This window comes from Zeugodacus cucurbitae, chromosome 3, assembly GCF_028554725.1.
Source record: "Zeugodacus cucurbitae isolate PBARC_wt_2022May chromosome 3, idZeuCucr1.2, whole genome shotgun sequence".
NCBI classification, from domain to species: Eukaryota; Metazoa; Arthropoda; class Insecta; order Diptera; family Tephritidae; genus Zeugodacus; species Zeugodacus cucurbitae.
In genome coordinates, this window is record NC_071668.1 from 19622613 (window position 1) to 19643591 (window position 20979).

Consider the following 20979-nt stretch of genomic DNA (forward strand, 5'->3'; position numbering starts at 1 on the left):
AACCTAATGCTTGAAAAGATAATTCGCGTTGCAGATCTTAACCGTACTGACACCATCTTTTTCAAGAATCAACAGTTATTAACCTATACCTGAACGAGGGCAAAACGAAGTATCTTATGTCATATTGCAAACGATCTCAGGGGTTAGGAGACCACGGCACTGTTGACAGTCATAACTTTGATCGTAAATAATTTCGTCTTCTCTTGCCAACAGGTGATACCATGGGCTCAGTAGACAATTGAAAAGCAGAGCCCTCTCTCGCAAAACTAATCCAATGCTCTATACATAAGTCGCTCATCATACCCATACTGATGTATGGTGCGGAAGCATGGAGCAATCCTTAGAAGCGTTCGAGAGAAATGGATTTATGGCCCTAGTGAATGGAGGAAAACACTCCAGCGCGTAAAATATACGATACGATCCCCCTGGCGGCCGACGAAGGACGACCGAACTCAACTCAACTGGCACCGCCGTCGGCAATGCAAAGATATTTAGTTATTATTCTCAAATTAATATTAATTTTATTTTCTGCAGCGCACTGTGGGCCAGAAGGTAGGCAAAAGCGGCCAAAACTCGACTATCTTTTTTTAAATTTTTGTTTTGTTTATAGTAATCTACACATATCAAAGTAGATTTTAGCCAATTTCTGTTACATTTAATAAAATATTTTTAACTCCGCAGTACTTTGAATTTCAATTCGACAGTAAAATTTGATTACGTTTTTTGCGCAAAATAATGAATATAGTTTAAAATTGATAAATATTTCATAAAAATTCGAATTAGTTTCTTAGTCTGTATGGCAAAAGAAGTAAGTTGCAAGAAAAAAATATTTAAAAAAATTGTATATAAAGCATAGTACACAAGATTGTTATTCACCGGTGCATATTATTTTTCGACTATGCTCGCTGCCGAATGCAGATTCCCCGAGATTCCCCTGTATATAAAAAAGTCCGAGGTTTCAATCGATTCATTTTTTCATATACTTTAAGTTTATCCTGCCCACTTTTGCCCGTTTTCACTTTTCAATTAGAAATATTGCAAAACACTCGCGTGCGCGCACTTAACATTTTTCGACACTCATATATAGGCTCGATACTGGCTTGTGGTAACATATATTTACGTATAGTTAATTTTCGACTGACAAAATTAATATTTGGTCTTTCGATGCATTGTGTTCATAATATTTATATGCTACAAACAGATAGATGGCGCCACCGTCGGTTTCCAGTTGAATTTACTTGAAAAACATGTCTTTTCGAATATACTAATCATATATTCTGCTTATGTTGTTTGAAAAAATAAAATCTAAAATACTTATATTCAAATTTAATCATATCCAAATTTAATCATTTAAAACAAAGGTAAAACTGTAATACTTAAAATGGCGGAGTTTACAAAGAAAGATCGTAGAGCTTTCGAAAACCCAGAATTATTGGCTGAGTGTCTTGAACTTGAACTACATAAAATAGTTGTCCACGGAGCTGAAGTTATTAATACAAGTATATTACCTATTGGAATTCTTGGTGAAGAAGCATCTGAAGCTAGAAATAAGGATTACAAAAATTTTAGAAAATGCCACAGTAGAAAACACGATAGAATATCGAATCTAACTGATGTATTTAATAGAGTAATGGATACTTCAGATGTAATTATATCTAGCATGAGTCTTCAAATGCGACATAATCAAAAGAAGGTATTAACTATTCCAGCAGAAGTTAGAGCGTTGTTTGCAACGCCAGAATCAAACAAGGACGAAGAATTACAATCAGTGTCCACCACTCAAGACAGCGATGATGATGATGATAATGATGGCGAAGACCATATTAATAGAAGTGTGTTCGAAGATTATTCAATATTAGACGAAATTGAATTGACGGATGAAGAATATGAGAATATTCAAAGTGAATTTTAAAATTTCGTTTTTAAAAATCGTATTTATTTTGTGAGAGGCAAGGAGACTCACCAAAAAGCACCCCATGTAAATAAATGTTTCAATTATATTATTTTACAAATTATCATTGTTTGTGAGAGGCAAAGGGACTCACACCAAAAAGCACCCCATGTATATATGTGTTCCAATTACATTCTTTTACAAATTATTATTGTTTGATACGCCATATTGGATCCGCCATTTTGAATTTTTAGAAACTAACTTCAGATTAGTAATCAGCGACCCCGAAAACCCCCTTGTAACTATTTTCAGACGAATACGTTAAGTTTTTTCAAAAGTCATCCGCCATATTGGATCCGCCATTTTGAATTTTCAAAAACTAACTTCAGATTCGTAATCAGCGACCCCAAAAAACCCCGAGTTACCATTTGCAAGTGAACTCGATGATTTTTTAAAAAAGTCGTCCGCCATATTGGATCCGCCATTTTGAATTTTTAAAAACTAACTTCAGATTCGTAATCAGCGACCCCGAAAACTCTCGAGTAAGAATTTTCGAACGAATTTGATCAATTTTTTAGTTTTGGCCGCTTTTGTCTACCTTCTGGCCCACTGTGCAGCGGTAACAACTCTTTAAAAATACCCAAAACAACATACTATCTTGATTTCGAAAAAACTATCCTGAAATATTCTGGAAAATATAATAGTAATATTGAAGTCTACATTTAAATAAATATATGTACATATATCTCCCAACTTTCCCCACATAAATCATCATTTGATTTTCGCGTTAATTTCGAGTGTTCACTTATGAAAATAACTGTTAATTTCGCTTCAAAAAGTCATTAGCTGCGTGTTTAAATTATTTGCCTCGAACAAAAAATTATAATTTTAAATTCCAATAATATTTCAGCCGTTCAGCCGTAGCACTACTATGACTATACTAAAGCGCTAAAGCAACGCCAAATGCAGGCGCTCGCTATTATTTTAATTGCAATTGAGAGTGCACAGTTATGTTTATGCGCGTAGATGTCTATATGGCGCCGGTAAATGCACTTTGCTCAGCGCATGTGTATTTCATTTGCAAATGAATAGCAGAAATTAAAACTCAAAAATGCGTAAAGCAAACTGAAGTGTCGGGAATAAAAGGCAAAACATTTTATTGCTATTTATATGATGTGTGTGGGCTGAAGTATATAGAAATGCCCAGTAGGAAATGGTTATAATAATAAAGAAAAAAATTATAATTTAGAAAAAACAGTGTTGCCATATTTTTAAGTTTAAAAAAAATCAAAGAAATATGTTTGTACCGGGCAAAGTTAAGTGAAATAAATTATAAAAAAACAGTGTTGCCAGATTTAAAAATTTTCAAAAATTTTTTGAAATTTTTTTCTGTTTTTTTTAATGTTTCAAAATCAAGGATATTTGTTTGTACCAGACAAAGTTAAGAGAAATAAAATATTTAAAAACTGTTGCCAGATTTAAAAATTTTCAAAAAAAAATCTTTGACATTTTTTGTTTGTCTTTTTTTAATATACGGAGTATTTATAACAAAAAAAAATAAGTCTCCATAATCTTCAATTATTTCCTACAGGTCATGTTCATATAAATTCACATGTGTGGTTACGCAGCGTAGTGCGTATAAATGCATTATGCGAATGAAGTTTACAACGCGGTTTCTACGTGTGTATATGTGATTGACAAACTGGAAATGGGCTTTGCGTGAACAGTTGAGTACGTTAAAATAGCAATAGCTCAGAACATTAGATTTAAGATGCTAGACAGTTTATGAGTACTTACATTTTATACAGACTGTATAGAATGTTGAGGAGAGGCTTTTAGTGAAATATACATATATTTATATGATTAAAACCGTTAAACGGACTACTGTTATGACTTTAGACAGCTCTCCCTAAGTATAAAGTGTCACAAAAAGACGAAAGATTCTACAAAAATTTCAGTATATTTATATTAAGAAAGATTTATCAGCTATTTTTCAAAACTACTCAAGGCAAATCAGCGAAATTTCACAGAAACAGTATACCCAACTACTTTAAAAAATGTAAAAAAAACATTAAAAAGCTGATAATTCCTTTACAAAAACACATGAAATCGCAAAATAACGTCGAGGTATAATATTTAGTCTTTCATATAGTTATTTTTCCCAGAATCTTTCAACAAATTTCCTCCAAATTGTATGCGTATCACTTTCCTGAAGCCTTGAAAGACTTTCAAAATCTAAGTAATGGGAGCTTTCATTTAGAGAGTATGAGAACCCTCAGCAACCGGTAAGTTTTTGCTGCAAATTCATATATGCCAGCATATGAAGCATATCAGTAAACATAGATAGTTAAATTAGGCTTTTTATAGGGTGTCAGATCATGTTCGAAACTCGATCTAATGAATATGAAACGATTAATGTTATACCCATATTTGCCAGCCAATCAGTTTTATGAGAAAATATGTTGATATATTAGGTTGGCAAATATCTTCCACTTTTTTTGCTCCTCATTCAATGCTTTAGAGTGATCGGATTTAGTTCAAATATGCGCCGTTTCATTCGATAATCTGTTTCCAACTAGACGGCAACTTCATAATATCCCCCTCGTAGCAGCCTTCCTTATTTGCGAAGAACTCGGACAGCCCTTTTCACAAGACTATTTTGAGTTCAACATTACACCACCAAGGGCGTTCGCCATGGATAGGAACAGGTAATAATGACTTAGCGCTATGTCCGGTCTATACGGTGGACGCGATAAAATCTCCCATCCGAGCTCACGTACCTTCTGACGAGTCCTCAACGAAATGTGTGGTCTGGCGTTGTCCTGGTGGAACACAACACCCTTCCTTTTGGCCAATTCTGGACAGTTCTGGTCGGTCGCCCGCTTCAAGCGGTCAAGTTTTTCGCCGTAGATTGTAGAATTAAGCGTCTGGCCAGCTCATTGTGGATGATTCCCTTCCAGTCCCACGAAACAGACACCAACACTTTCCTGGCCGTCAATCCTGGCTTGGCCACTGTTTGGGACGATTCGCCGACCTTCGACCACGACCTTTTTCGCTTGATATTGTCGTATGTGATCCATTTTTCGTTGCCAGTCACCATCCGCTTCAAGAATGGATCGAGTTCGTTCCGTTGCAACAACATATCAAAAGCGTTAATTCGGTCCACAAGGTTTTTTTGCGTCAAATCATGCGGCACCAAAACATCAAGCTTTTTTGTGTATCCAGCCTTCTGTAGATGGTTTGGTGACTAACTCCCATCTCCTGGGCGGTATCACGCCACACATGCCGATGTAACTCGATGTTTTCCATGATTTGATCGGTATTCGTCGTCACAAGTCTTCCGCCAGCTGGCTTACCCCTGGTGTCGTTTTGACCCGCTCTGAATCGTCGAAACCATTCCTCCGCAGTTCGAAGTAATAGAGTACCATCCCCCAAAACATCATTAGTCTAACGAAGCGTTTTTCTAGCGGATTTGCCTTTAACGAAGGAAAACTTTAAAATAGCGCGAATTTCGGTGTCAGTGAACTCCATGTTTACACGTCTATAATTGATGAACGCAATATCCAAACTAATCATAGCGTCGTTTTGTAGGTTATGTCAAGACCTTTCAAAGATGTATAGTATTGCCAGATACGAGGTCTGTAGCGTTTTATACATAGCCGCGAAATTCAAAAGGCAAAGCAATGGAAGGGAGATACGGAATAATACACTAAATCAATGTTTAGCATACTTTTAGGCGTGAAAACCGAGTATATTGAAGTAGCAACACCCTTAATAATTATAAACTCCCTCAAAGTAGTACTTAATTGTTAAGTATATTTTATTGGCTCCTAATAACCGCACTACCATAATATTTCTCTCCACTGTACGCACATACAAGCGTGTATAGTGAGCGCTGGCGCTAGCAACCATATGCGTTGAAAATAATTCACATTATAATTCAATTAAAAGTTATGTTTATTTAATTACAATATGCTTGCAACGTGCTCGAGGCGCCAACCAGAGGGGGGAGAAGCGGCGCACAACGATAAATGTGTTAAAAATAAGCAGAGTTTGGCGGTGAAACCACGAGGGGTGCAGAGCGCGCAAATGTGCATGTCAGCTGCCAAACTGGCGACCCTCCACAGCGCGCGCCTCCAAAAAAGCGTGTGCAAGTGCAACATTAACGGTCTACCGCAGATTAACAACGCAAATTAGCAGCTGCACGCACACGAGCATACAAACATTTATATATGCAGCTTATTGTTGTTGTTCAAGCAAGTATGCAATGCTTAAAATATCAACTGCGCAGCAAAATGCAAGCGAGGTCGCCGTGGCGTATGCGTAACCTACAAAATTTTCGCTGCATTATAATGCATTGTATTTGTGTGAATGTATGTGTGGCAGCGTGGAAAAACAACAACAATCACATATACACATACATACATACATACACAAGAGTGTCATGCAATTTATTTGCAACGAATTTCATGCTTTTTGATATCACTCATACGCCCCGGTGTACCACCAGCCAGTAGCCGCTCCAGCATACCTGCTGCTGCTGCTGTTGTTGTTGTTATTGTTACTGTTGCTTGTCATTTATAATGCTGCTGGTATGCCATTGCCATTGCTATTGTTGCTAGTACGAGTAGACCTATTAAACTAACCTATTGCTTAGTGTTGTTGTTGTTGTTGTCCTTACACTATATAGCGAGCGCTCTGCTCTTCAAATGTGGCTACTACAAATTGTGGCAATTGTTAAATCTGCGTTGAGCAGCTGTTTTAGGTCAAGTGCAATGTGCGCTTGTTGCAAGCGCATACATAATTTACAATGCCACATAATTTTCGGTATTCACTCGGTGTAACCACCTAACGCAATTGTACTCGCATGCCTGCTGTTAGTGTGTGTGTATGTGTATGTGAGCGGCACGTGGTGAGCGCTGCATTTGACACTAAAACTATGCTTAGCTGGGCTCAATACTCTGCGGTGCGTTGTTATGAAGTGGCATTTTCGAGTGTCATCAAGTATGCATTTTAGGTGAATAAATTTTATTAGTTTTACGAATTATTTTTGAAGGAAATTACGTTGGAGATCACATAATGTAAAATTAGTGAATCTTGCTGTTTTATTTTCTAATTCCAAATATTTATATTTTTATATAAGATATCATTTTCTACTTCCAAGCCACTTTATGCGTACTTTCCTTAGCTTTTCATTATAACACAATGGTACCCAACTCAGATTAATGAAATTATCTTCGAGATTCTTAATGTACACAAAGGAGGTGGAGGAGGTTGGAGGTGGGATATTTTCAGAAAAACTAGACACCAGAATCGCCTACCAACTGCCGGACCATTGTAGTGTTTTCCGAGCGGAGATCAATGCTATTAAAGAAAACCTTCACGTTCTGTCAAAAAGAGCCAGACCAAAAACATGTTTACATTTTCCGATAGCCAAGGGGCTTTAAAATCACTAAGGTCTCATAGGATACCATCAAAGATGGTGATGCAATGCTTGGTGTTATTAGTGACAATGACATCATATTTCAAGATAAACCTGCAATGGGTCCCAGGACATAGTTATATTCCTGGAAACTGTGAAAAAAATGAACTAGCCAGATTGGGCACCACCTTACAGTTAGATGCTAATAAAGAGGGAATTTATGTAACTCTGGCAACTCGCAGATATTTAATCTTTAAACATGCTGTAGATACAGCAGAATCTCAATGGATACAATCAATGACTTGCTCAATAAGCAGATAGCAGGGGCCTGAGTGAATGGCATAAGAACCCTAGTACAGGTGTTTACAGGTCACTGTTTGATTGGGAGACACGCCAGCAGGATGGGGATATCTTTCAATGAATACTGCAGAAGCTGAAAAGAAGTGGAAGAAGAAGATACGATAACACACTTTCTATGTGGTTGTAAGGCTCTGTATAGAAAAAGAATCGCAACTATTCCAATTTGGAGACTCCAAGTGTAACCAGATCGCTCTACACCTGGTCCCTCCAACGGCCTTCCCCTTCCTCGGCTTCCTCCGGCGGGTACTGCATCGAACACTTTCAGAGCTGGAGTGTTTTCGTCCATTCGGACAACATGACCTAGCCAGCGTAGCCGCTGTGTTTTTATTCGCTGAACTATGTCAATGTCGTCGTATAACTCGTACAGCTCATTGTTCCATCGTCTGCGGTATTCGCCGTTACCAATGTTCTGAGGACCATAAATCCTGCGCAAAATTTTCCTCTCGAAAACTACTAGTGTCGTCTCATCTGATGTTGACATCGTTTAAGCTTCTGCACCGTAAAGCAGGACGGGAATGCTAAGCGACTTGTAGAGCTTGATTTTGGTTCGTCGAGAGAGGACTTTACTGTTCAATTGCCTACTCAGTCTAAAGTAGCACCTGTTGGCAAGAGTTATTCTGCGCTGGATTTCGAGGCTGACATTGTTCGTGTTGTTGATGCTGGTTCCCAGGTATACGAAATTATCTACGACCTCGAAGTTATGACTGTCAACAGTGACGTGGGAGCCAAGACGCGAATGCGCCGACTGTTTGTTTGATGACAGGAGATATTTCATCTTGTCCTCATTCACCTCCAGACCCATTCGCTTCGCCTCCTTATCCATGCGGGAAAAAGCAGAACAAACGGCGCGGGTGTTGTTTCCAATGATATCAATATCATCGGCGTATGCCAAGAGCTGTACACTCTTATAAAAGATTGTACCTTCTCTATATAGCTCTGCAGCTCTTATAATTTTTTCCAGCATCAAGTTAAAGAAGTCACACGATAGTGAGTCACCTTGTTTGAAACCTCGTTTGGTATCGAACGGCTCGGAGAGGCCCTTCCCAATCATGACGGAGCTTTTGGTATTGCTCAACGTCAACTTACACAGCCGTATTAGTTTTGCGGGGATACCAAACTCAGACCATAGGGTGGTTCAAAGAGGGTTTAATAGTGTGAGGGGATCCTAGTGCCGGTGGTGTCACAATGGGCCTCCAAAAGACCTAGGTGCGTCTATTGACAACCACTAAACCTAACCTAATATACACAAAGAGTTACCATTTATCAATCAATTTCTCGGTAGGCTTTAGACCCTACTTTGACTAGGGTTACCATCTTACGAAAAAAGTATAAAAATTGAGAAAAATTACAAAATAATATTTTCCAAAGGAAGACATTTAGGAAACCTTTTCGAAAAGTTTTTTGATAATCCATTTCAATGCACGTATTTTCCAGTAGAGTTGCCATCAATCAAAATAAATTTAAATCTAAGAAGTAAATTATTAACAGAATTATAACTAAACTGTGTGCTTTTACAAAAGCTTTTAGGAAGTATTTTAGTTTAAATTATTTTAATAGGGTTACCACCTATTGAATGAATATATGTAAATGAACAAAGAACAAGATGTTTATGCATACGCTTACGTTAGCGAAGCACAGAAAAAATATTGACTACTGTTTTTCAAAAGTACTATAGAAATTAATTTTAGAGAAGTGTTTCATGAAAGTATTTTTTTATATAGAACCATTTTTATAGGAATGAGTTTATCTCATTCTTGGCTTGCCCAAAATATTACTACTAAAAGTTAATAGAAGATTAGCTACCCACAGTGATTTCTATAATTTAAAATTGTGTTAATATTTATGCCGTTAGATGTTAGATGTCATACTATAATGGAATTCATTGCCTGATGAATGGAACTTACGGCAAGTTGATTAGAACACTCGTTACATATATCTTACTGATATCTTTAAGTTTCTTGTTTGCGATGTCATGTACTCTATGTAAAAAAAAAAACACTCGAACAACTGAGATCAATGAAGCACACAGCCGTCTAGACTGCCCGTTAGAATATTAAATTAACATTACGGTGTGTGAAAGATAACCTTAAAGTAGTTGCCGTAATCGATGCTGTACACTTATAAGTGAAGTACTGGCTATTCAGTTAGTCATATGAAGTGCTTAAGCGCTACTGGTCTACAGATATACATATATGTGTAGTTAAGTGCAACAGTTTCTGTAGCGGCGCTTACTTTCAAATACTTTCATATGCCATAACGATTTGTTTGAGGCTCTTTCAATATTTTTTTTCCTCACTAACGAGCAAATGGCGTTGTTCGTGCTCAGGATTTCAACTAGTAGCAGTTTCATTGTATATTTGTATAAAATCTTTAATATTTCATACCCTGTTACCCTCGCCACATGTTACATAGAGTAAAATGGTTATATGGAAGATAATGCTCGATGACACTCACACTTTTATGTCCACATTCATATCTTTTCAAACATTTTAACAATATAAATAAATCTGTTCTTAAAATATACTTTTTAACATAGTTTCTCAAGATTTCTATTACCACGACTACTCTTCATGTAACGAATACTAGGTTAGATTAGCTTAGGTTAAGTGATGGGATGATTCCACCTCATCCACCCCCATGCAGCTTCTACAACCAGCACAATGGCCAGTAAGAACCCCTACGACTAAGGAGAGATAAGATTTACTGAGGGCGAAGGACTCGGTAGACCTATTGGGGTTTACCTTGGGCCAGAAGGATCTTGCGACTGCGCATGTACTAGTAACTGGCCAGCGCCTGCCCAGCTTAGCCGAGGTCCATCTGCCGAGTAGTAAATAGGATCGTCTCCCCCTTAAATGTTATATCTTTTAAATAAATGCATTTTTCTGGATTTCATAGACTACCTTCCAACAGAACTGAAATTTTGTAGACAAAATGTTTTAATAGTAAAGCTAATTCGTAATAGGAATGCGAGTACTCGGGTTGTATTTTCGGTTACCAGCCTTATAACAGTTACGACTAACTTCTGAAAGGAGTTCTAGGCCAATTGAATAAGCATATGTATGCATATATTTCAAAGCAACTAAGTGAGAGTTCTATACATATGATTATGTTGCGGGTAATCGGTTCTAATATCCGGTTACTCACCTTATAATGAATTTACCGATTTTTATTCGGTACGATAAACTTTTAAATAGATTTAACAGGCGCTGGAATATGTGTTTACTTGACTTTCAAAGAAATTAATTTCGACAATCTTTAGCTATATGGGGCATTCTCTGGGAAAAAAGCCACTTGAAAAAAAAAGTTCTTTGTTTTCTTTGGCAATTATATATCTTATAGTACATGTAAAACCTAAAATAAAACATATGGTTTTAGGTCTGTGTAACACGGGGTTGCCATATTATAAGGGGCCAAAGTTTTTTGTAAAAAAATGTTCGAACCGCCATAACTTTAAAACTAATGAACAGATTTTAAAACACCATGTGACTTTTTTGTACAGAATTTCTCAAACTTTGAAACTGTATATCGTAAAAATTTTTAAAATTTATATTTCATAGCAAAAAATGAAAAATTTTTTTTTTTGGAATTTTTAACAACTTCGATTTTTTTCGAAAATATCTTAAAATGTTCCTTATTTCATCACCTTTTTACCCCCCAAAGGGAATTTTGGGACAGCAATATTTGTATGAGCTACAAATAAAAAACCAATTCAGAACATGATATATGGGTACTTGGTGTCAAAATTTGCTGGAAACATAGTTAAGATTTGTCTTTCAATCAAACTTTAATTTAATTATTATTATTTTTATTTTTTCCCCCTTTCATTGTAATACCTACGACTCTTTATACCCTTACTTTCCTTCAATTTTTCTAATACCATATTTTCAACCGAAACACTGCTCCCCTTTCTTCCTATTCATTATTTGTTGTTGTTTTTGTTATTTTTGTTATTTTCTGACGCATTCATTTGGCTCATCCGCTGATGATTGACACGTAATACAGCTCGTAATGCTTGATTTCATATAATTTCATTTGTCTGAAATGAGCATTGAATTGTGCCGGGAATAATAAAATTTATCTCAGTCAACTCAGACGGTTTTTACAAATAATAGATGTGAACTAATACACATATATACAAACAACTAAGGCAGGGGAAATGAAGCGTGTGTGTTGGAGTGAAAGCGGCAAATCCGAAAGCACTTAATTTCCGTCACTCCACTTCAATTGCTGTTGTTGTGCATTGTTGTCTATTGTTTGCAAACGTTATCTATTTGTGCTACCAATTGGCTCAATAACTGCTTAAATTTCTACTTCAACTTGTTCTCATTTCTCATAAAATTTCGTACAGATTTTTGCTTTTTGCTCATATTTCCTTGCTGGCTTCAATTAAATTGAAGAAAAATAATTGCCGACTTGTTTATCGGCAGTGCAGTATATTTGACCAGCAACAATAACGAAATTAATGAATTATTTGTAGGCATACACCGACAGGCTATCATCGAGCAGACACTCTCTTGCACACTAACACATACTCTCGCAGAGCTCATTTCCAATTGCCCAATTTCATTTTACGCATCTTCGAAAACGAAATCGAAAATGGAAACGAAAATTTTGCGTGTGTTGAATTTTCAAATTTTGTAAAATGTAAGCTAGAGCAGTTTAACGAGGGCAGGGGATACGAGCCTACCAAACCTAAGAGTGTATGTCTCAGTTTTTTTGTTTGTTGTTGTTGTTTTTTTGTTTTTGAGTGCTTTCTTGTGTTTGCTGCGTTGCAGATTAATTTACACGCATCAAATTCATTTTGTTGGCGAAGACTGATAAGCGAAAACTTTGATTTGAAACATCAACTGATGGCAGTCGGTAGGGGAGGGGAGAGTGAAAGTCGCATTGTAGAAAATGTACGTTGAAATGTATAGCAAAAACACAATTTGTGGAATTAGTTTTGCAGAATTTTTTTTTTCGTTTTCTAATTTCATTTCATTTCTCTTCCCTTTACCTAATCCAATACACTAGCTCAGGACTGCTGGTGAAGGGAAATTATGTAAAATTTAAATTCAATTTAAAGATGAGTCTTGAAGAGTAACAAGGAAACAAATTTCTATATTTTAATTTGAGGTTAGTCTGCTTTACGTCTATCACTAATCGATTAATTCACAAAATTTGGGAGTGACAACCTTCGTTAGTCTATAACTGGGACCCCATACAAATCCCGTCAGATCTTTCGATATTCACCGCTTATTCAGCTTAGGAAAATGATAGCTGAATTAAATGCTGAATAAACGCTGAATACCAAAACGCTTGCGAATTATGGCTTGAAGTTACGGGTTTAGGCTTGGTAATAATGCTAGAGCTAAACTTGGCAGAAAAGACTCTTATCAACCTAAATTTTGGCTATAGCCAATAGTCCAAAACTCATTCCTAAAAAGTATAATCTATCAAATTCGTCTCCAGAAAAGAGGTGGGTTCGAGAAGATATGAATTTTATCTTACTTCCTATTGGAGAGCAGCTGAAAAAATATAACTGTTCATAGGGTGGCTTAATCTACTATTTCTGTCATAAAATCCGACTTCAATTTCTGAAATTCAAACAAAAGTTCTAAGGCAATACTATGGAACCAAGCTAGCTGGATAATACTTCACTTATATCATATATTAAGACCATGTTACACGGTAGTCCTTGGAACTAAAATGTAGAACAGATTTCGTTCTTATTTTGTAAATTTCAGTAAGCTCTGAAAATTTCAAAATATGTGATCCAAAGAATATAATATTGATAATCTCTGTTTGAACTTAATTCTCAGCCTTACTAGACTCAAGAACATAGAAACCAGTATAGACTATTATATTGAATATGCAAATTCTACTAAAATACGCAGCCCCAATATGATCGTCTGTATGCAGTAGGACGCAGATGGTGAAGCTTTAGACTTTTCAAAACACCGCTCTCTTGATGTCTCCGGTCGAGCACCTTTGCAATGAGGCCCCTATGCTATCTGTCAAGGAGCATAATGGTCTCCAAACAGTTTCTGTTGGGATGTTTTCGCAGAAATTATCCCTACAGTCACCTACTGGAAGCCGAGCCACCTCCCAGAGTCATTAAGAGTACCTTTCTTAAATATGTCGACGACCTAAAAGACTATACCGATAGGACCTCGGATGCGACAAACTATAGACAAGCACTGACAAGAGTGACCCTTGCGCAACTTCGTTATGGATATTGTAGCAGACTAAACTCCTACCTATCCAGACTAGACCCTGACATACTCAACATGACACTAACCACCTCTTTGCATGCCCCCTTAATCCTACTCATCTAACATTTCTTTCCCTTTCGTCCGACCGTATCGAAACAGCTCGTTTCCTGACCCTCCCCTTGGAGGTTAACCGACATTATATTGAATATAAATTTAGTTGATCGCATATAACAACAAACTTTTCAGATCTGATTAATCAATATAATTTCAAGTGAACAAAAAACGTAAATAATTTTAATATTCTCTCTCTACCATCACTTCAAGCAACACACATTGCTAGACGATATTTTTCAAGATAGCCCGCTTAGCTGCCAAAACGATTTGACATTACCTTTGGGCATTCCCAAGAGCTACAAAGAATACAAACTTCCTCACTTCCTCTTCTCTCTCTCTCTCTCTCTCTATAAATGCAACACATGTGACTTAACTTAAGCAGATGCCCGTTAGGAAAATGATAACGAATCAGACCAATGAATAATACGGTAACTTGGATGATTTCTCCAAATAATCTCAGTTTAAAATAAAATATCATATATTTAAAGTAAATAACAGTTCACTTACCAACGATTTTTTCGTTTTACGAAGGATATGTGTTCCAGTGACGATGTGTATAAATACTGCAAATAGAAAATATAAATATATAATAGAATAAATATTTGTGAAAAATATGGAAAGTTGAGTAAAAACTAATTTAAAAAACCTTGGACTTATCGGAGACTAACTTTGTCAACCTTGTTATAGAGCGAGACTAACAAAAATCTCTGAAGATAGCACTAAACTGATATATTCTAGACCCTAAAACGTTTGTTAGGAAATCAGTGTTTAAGTGGAACTGAAAAAGTTCGGGACATAGGGAGTAGAAGGTACAACTGGGTTAGAAGAGTAGCTCTCAACACTCATACATACACTCTCACAAAATAATTTGTTTAGGTGTATGAGTTTGCCGACCACGGTTCTAGGGCATCCCTTTTTCTCTCTTTTCTTAGGTTCTTAAGTCACAGAGATGTAAGGGCGTATATTAGATTCAAATCAATTTCCTACAGTGATGCTTAAAAATACCCACACATTTCCACACAAAAAAATGTGAGCCTCCCAACCACTCAAATACCACAACGAGGCATTGCAAAACTATTGACAAATAAACAACAGGAAAATTCACCTTCAGGGCCTTTCGTACCCAAAGCAAAAAAGGTGAAAATACTAAATCAGTAAATACGAGTGCAAATATCATCCACAATGTTCACACAATGCGGCACATTTTCATATTTATTGTCTCTCAGCTGCTATCTATCCTGTGTGGATTCGTAGTGTTGCTCCCATTGCTGGAAATGTCAGTTGCAGGTGTCGGAGGTGTTGGGTAGCTGTCACCTGTGTTTTTAATACTGAACAGAAACTACAAACCAAGATCAAACTAAGGTCGACAGTAGGTGTCACAAAGGAATAAATCAAACCGAAAATACGCAGAGGAAGCAAGTGTAAGACTAGAATTCAGCTACAAAGTGAAATGTAGTAATTGTGAGGCATTTCTTAAAACTGGTATAAACTGAAAATACACTTTTTCAATAGAAAACTGACTGACAAGTACCTAAAAAATGTCGCTTGATTTAATTTGTTGCTAAATTTTATTGATTTTACCAGTTTAAGCGATTTTATACCAGTTGTTTATTCGATTCGCTACTATCCAAGTGTAAGTGAATCGCAGATGTCAGATTTAAAGTGTGAAAAGTATTTCAAATGGACAGATGACAGCTGTCAAATATCAATCGTTGCTATATAGAGTTGGCTTTCTCTCTATTGCTCTATTTTATTGATTTTGTCAGTTTAAACGATTTATACTAATTGTCTGTTCGATTCGCTACTATACAAGACTTGATTAACCATAGGGAGACGAATTTTAGATTTCAAGTGTCAAAAGGATGTCAAATGGACAGATGACAGCTGCCAAATGTCAATCATTTCTATGTATATAGAGCTGACTTTCTCTCTCTTTTTGGTTTTGTAGAATTTAATCAATATTATTCGAAATCTGATATACTTTCTTCAGACTAGATTACATATATCCTATTTTATTTAAAGTTCTAAATTTCTGAATTCCTAATTTTGTGACTCGTTTGAGCAGCCGTTCTGTGACTAATCCACTTTGCAATTTCGGCTCGATTTGAAACCATTTTTTATACTAAATAGTTGCATTTATGCCACGTACAATATTTGTACAGCTTATTTAGCGGGTAAAAAGCCAAAATATGCTCCGCAATTTGCCAGTTTAATCCTGTATCACTACAATTTTTTCTATAAATTTATTTATTCCCGCCAGCTTTCCCAAAAATTATTCGTGCGCGTATTCCAGGCACTTTGGTTAATCTCATTTCGGGAATCGTGGTGTTTTAAGCCAAATAAATGCGTGCATACATTAAATTTACGTCACATATTTTTTTGGCAGCAGAGCTTAACATTGCTAAGCGCGCACGAAATTCGCTGACTGAATTAATGCCAATTGGAGGTTGGAAATGTTTTTCAAAAATTGTGCATTGAATATTTTGAGTGTTTTCATGTGTGCATATTTGCAGTTCGATAGGTTAGCATTTTTCCAGTATTTGAGGGATTAATGCAGCGCTAGGCTTTAGTTCGAACAACAAGAACCGAAATGCTGATTTTCTATTTGGCAGCGTTATGTATTTGCGCTGCCTAAACCCAAAGAGTGTTTTTTTTTATAAATTTCATGTAAAAAATTCTACTCTTTCCTTTTCTAGAATTTTCAAATATTGAATTTTCGCCGCAAGTCTTTTAATACCGGCGAATCGGCATTAGCTGCAGCTGCATTTGAGCGTAACGCTGCAGGTCGTACATGCTTTGTTCAAGTGCAGTTGCGAGTTTATGCGTTTATTCATCGAAATTTTGTATGACCGCAGACCGGAAATTTTGCCGCCTGAAAAAAATTTCCTAGACAACATGTTTCACAGAGTATAGCGGTTTTGTTCAGCACCAATTTGTTTATAACAAGAGAAAACAATTTTCATGTCAGTTACCTTCGAATAGCTAGAGACTAAAAAGAAGCGGATCGAACAAACAACTGGCATAAATACTTTATAATGGTATAATCACATAACAAATATCAGATAGACTTGACAGATGAAAAATGTCAGATAGACGGCAGTTCAGAAGTGTTAGATAGACGTCAAATGATAAATGTCTGGTAGAGGATAGAGATGACAAATGTCAGATAGACGTCAGGTGATAAGTGTCAGATAGACCTCAGTTGACAAATGTCAGATAGACGGCAGTTCAGAAGTGTTAGGTAGACGTGAGATGAAAAATGTCAGATGGACCTCAGTTGACAAATGTCAGATAGACGTCAGATGGCAAATGTGACATGTCAGATGAAAAATGTCTGATAGGCGGCAGTTCAGAAGTGTTAGATAGACATCAGATGATAAATGTCAGATAAACATCTGATGACAAATGTAATCATAAATGTCAGACGACAAGTGTCAGACAGACGTCAGTTGGACAATTTCAAATAGACCTCAGTTGACAAATCTCAAGTAGACGTCAGACGGCAATTGTCAGATAGATATGAGATGGAAAATATCAGATAGATGCCAGATGACAAATGTCAGATTATAAATGTCAGATAGACGTCAGAAGGACAATTTCAGGTAGACCTCAGTTCACAAATGTCAGATAGACGTCAAATGACAGATAGCAAAGGACAGGGCACTGATGAATCGAAGACGACCAGCATCAACCTAATGATCAATCCCGTTCGTACCTTTCGCAATAAAACTGGCTCTTTTTTATTTTTCTTTTTTCCTTCTCTCTTATTATACCCTTCAAACTGAAAGCCTGCACCTCAACTTGTCAACGATGAAGAGAGAGCAGAGGGGCTCAGCATAAAACATCAATCGAAGTTCAAAATTCAAATAATATCGTCTGGCAACTAACGAACTAACTAACCAAAAATACATAAAATCGACGCCCACGAATATTACAGGTATAACAAAGCCTTTGTGACCAAATATAGGTATTTGTATGTCTGCGAGCGCTTGTGGTACGTGGGCATGACAATCTAAGCACCAAGCTGCCAAGCTGAGTCTGTGCAAACCCACCGTAACTCAACGAAATAAATCCAACAGACTAACAACGTAGTCTCCGCATAATACACACAGATTTGGGCAGCAGTAGCTCAATATACAGCAATACATAACGGGGAAAATCCGGCGGTGTGCGCTCGACAAGTCTGGGCTGTAGGCATTCATTTGGCCAGCCTTTTGTGTATCGATGAATTTGCGGCATAAATTTTCATGTTCTGAAAATATTTTTATTTATTTGTGTTGGTACATGTATTTTGCATATGAAAAATTTCCAATTCATTCGTGCAACAAAACGTGGCAAACAACATGCAGAAAAATCACACAAAATAGTGGAGGCAAAAAAAAAGAGAGAATAAAAGAAGCGCTCCGGCACCATGCCAACGGCAACAATTTGTGAAAATAAAAATATTACAATTACAAAAACACAGCGACAACAACAACAAAATAACGCAAATTGAAAAAATCACAACAACAAAAAGAAAAATATAAAATATCACACAGTGAAAGAAATCAACCCGAAAAATTGCTATGAATTTGTTGTCTGCGAGATTTTGTTGATCTCCAATTTTTTTTTATTTTATTTTTTTTTACTCGCTACTGTTTTTATTTATTATTTAAATTTGGCGCTTCAATATTTTTGCTGCACAATATTTGTATATTTTTAAACCAGCTGCTGTTGTTGTTGTTGTTTTTTGCTACTTGAAAATACCTGACAGTTGCGCGTTCGCTTGCTTGATTGCTATTTTCGTGGAAATGTTTTTCCTTCAAATTTCATTTTAATTGTGTTTTTGTTGCTCTCCTCCTCGGTGATTGTGTTGACAATGATTTAATGAAAATCGTCATGACGTGTGGTATGCATTCGATATTTATTGAACACTGCCGTTTTTTCGCACACTAATGTTGTTGTTATGATATTTTCCTCGCTTTGGTGGCGAGTTTTTTTCATTTTGGGCGTCGTATTTCAATTTATTTGCTGCGTATTTGCACGTAACGCAAACTTATATAATTCGACCGGTGCATGCTTGCCACACGGCGCGAATATTTAATTATTATTGCGCTTTTTTTCATGCGTTAATTTTTGTGTTTGTGCAACGCTGGTGAATAAAATTATTTGATTTGCCGGTTTTTATGCGCTTTAGTAATTAAATTAGGAGAACCTAAAATTTTTTGTTCAATTTTTTTTTATTTATTTGTTCCAATTAATTTGAGCTTCAGCACGATTGTATGGAAGCAAAGCAATTACTGGAGAGTAAATTTTAGTCATCTATGAGCCATATAATTGAGATGGCTGACTATATGTTGAGGTACTCTCATGGTTTTGTATGGCTCTTCACTTAAATACAAACTATAATTGTCATATTGGAACCAAATGAGAAAAAAATTCACGGAATGAGTAAGACTTTCGTAATATTTCAAAGTAGAGTTGCCACCTTATGAAAATGAAAAGTGTTACAAACTGTGTTCAATGTAAGAATTTTAAGAAAATAATGTCCACCGTTAAGTCAGACTATTAATGTAGACATATTTTTATACTTTTGAATAGAGTTACCATCTTATATATCTATGAAAATTCTAATGTGGTTGCTATTGAACTGAAATGGTCATATACGAACAAAATAAGGGACTAGTATTACAAGAGGCAATATTTTAGAAAGCACTATATTTGTAATATTTCAAAACAGAGTTGCCACTTATCAAATATTAATAGTATTATAATATATGTCCAATTGAAGGACGTTTAGGCAAAGAAATACAACAGCAAATAACCATTAATTTCGACATATTTTAATATTTTTGTATAGAGTTGCCACCTATATTTACATATATATTTTATTTTACAATAAAAAGCCTTATATGACTTTTTATGTTCACGAACAATGTTGTGGTACGAACAGAAAATATTTCAGACAGCGGTTGCTTAGTAAAATTTTAAAATAGAGTTGCCACCTAACTAAAGTTTTAAAAGCCGTATGGTGACCTCTTTTAGAGAGGTTTGTATACACTCCGACAGCAGGGCGGCAATACTGGCATTGGATTCGATGACAGTACGCTCTGTGCTAGTTAAGGAGTGTCTTAAATCCTTATCAATAGCTTCTAGCTATTTTGTGATCCGACTAGTGTGAGTACCCGGTCACCGCGGGATCGTTGGTAACTGAATAGCGGACAAGCTTGCAAAGTAGGGTACCCTAGCTACATTGACGTCGGAATGGGAGCGCATTGATAGTCCATGGTCCACCTGCGCAAGAGCGCTGGACATGCGGACTATGCATGAGCTCGTCAAATGCTGGTCAACTACCAGCACTTGTGCAGTGGCGAGGTCCTTTTGGCCCTCTGTGGAGCGTAAGCGGTCCTTTCAACTACAGGGTCCATCTCAGCGTCATCATGGGTGTGCTTACTGGACATTGTCCAATGGGTACCCATACGGTGAGACTTGGGATCGTGACAGATGCAAGTTGTCAAAGCTGTATGGAGGAAGGCGAGATGGAATCATCTAAGCATTTCCTTCTTCAATGTCCAGCTTTTGCCAGACTGAGGTTGAAACACCTCGGAAGGCCCTTTTTCGGCGATCCTAGCGAATTGGCTAGAATCGATATTAGCCGTCTTAAGAAATTTGTAGCGGATTCCTAGTGTTTAGCTGAATCCTAAAGGTCTTTGATCCACAGGGAGTTTTATTGGTACCACAATGGACAGCGCCAAGGCTGTCTAAGTGAAATCTTCTGTTGTTACAGAGATCTGCCTACAAACCTAACCTAACCTGCCGCCTATTGATGAACAGAAATTTTTTTTTAAATATCTCCGTATATAATACATTTAGAGAAGCGTTCCGAAAATTAACCAGAAAGTTATCAAATCCAAAATATATATATGTAATAGAGTTGCCAGCTATCAATATAACTAAAAGTCTTCACAATATTAAGCAATTTTATGAACAAAATGTCAAATGTGTTGAATTTAAATAAA

General features: G+C 36.5%; 1 protein-coding gene and 1 long non-coding RNA gene across 2 annotated transcripts in view; one reads left to right on the top strand and one right to left on the bottom strand.

Annotated features, from left to right (window-relative positions):
- Positions 1 to 14545, bottom strand: part of LOC128920261 (uncharacterized) — a 78252-nt gene extending 63707 nt beyond the window's left edge. The window contains exon 1 of the long non-coding RNA XR_008470366.1: positions 14489 to 14545. This is a non-coding gene — a long non-coding RNA (uncharacterized LOC128920261). The remainder of the gene's footprint in view (positions 1 to 14488) is intronic.
- Positions 1 to 20979, top strand: part of LOC105216405 (neural cell adhesion molecule 1-B) — a 292270-nt gene that overhangs the window by 128935 nt on the left and 142356 nt on the right. The window lies entirely within an intron of this gene.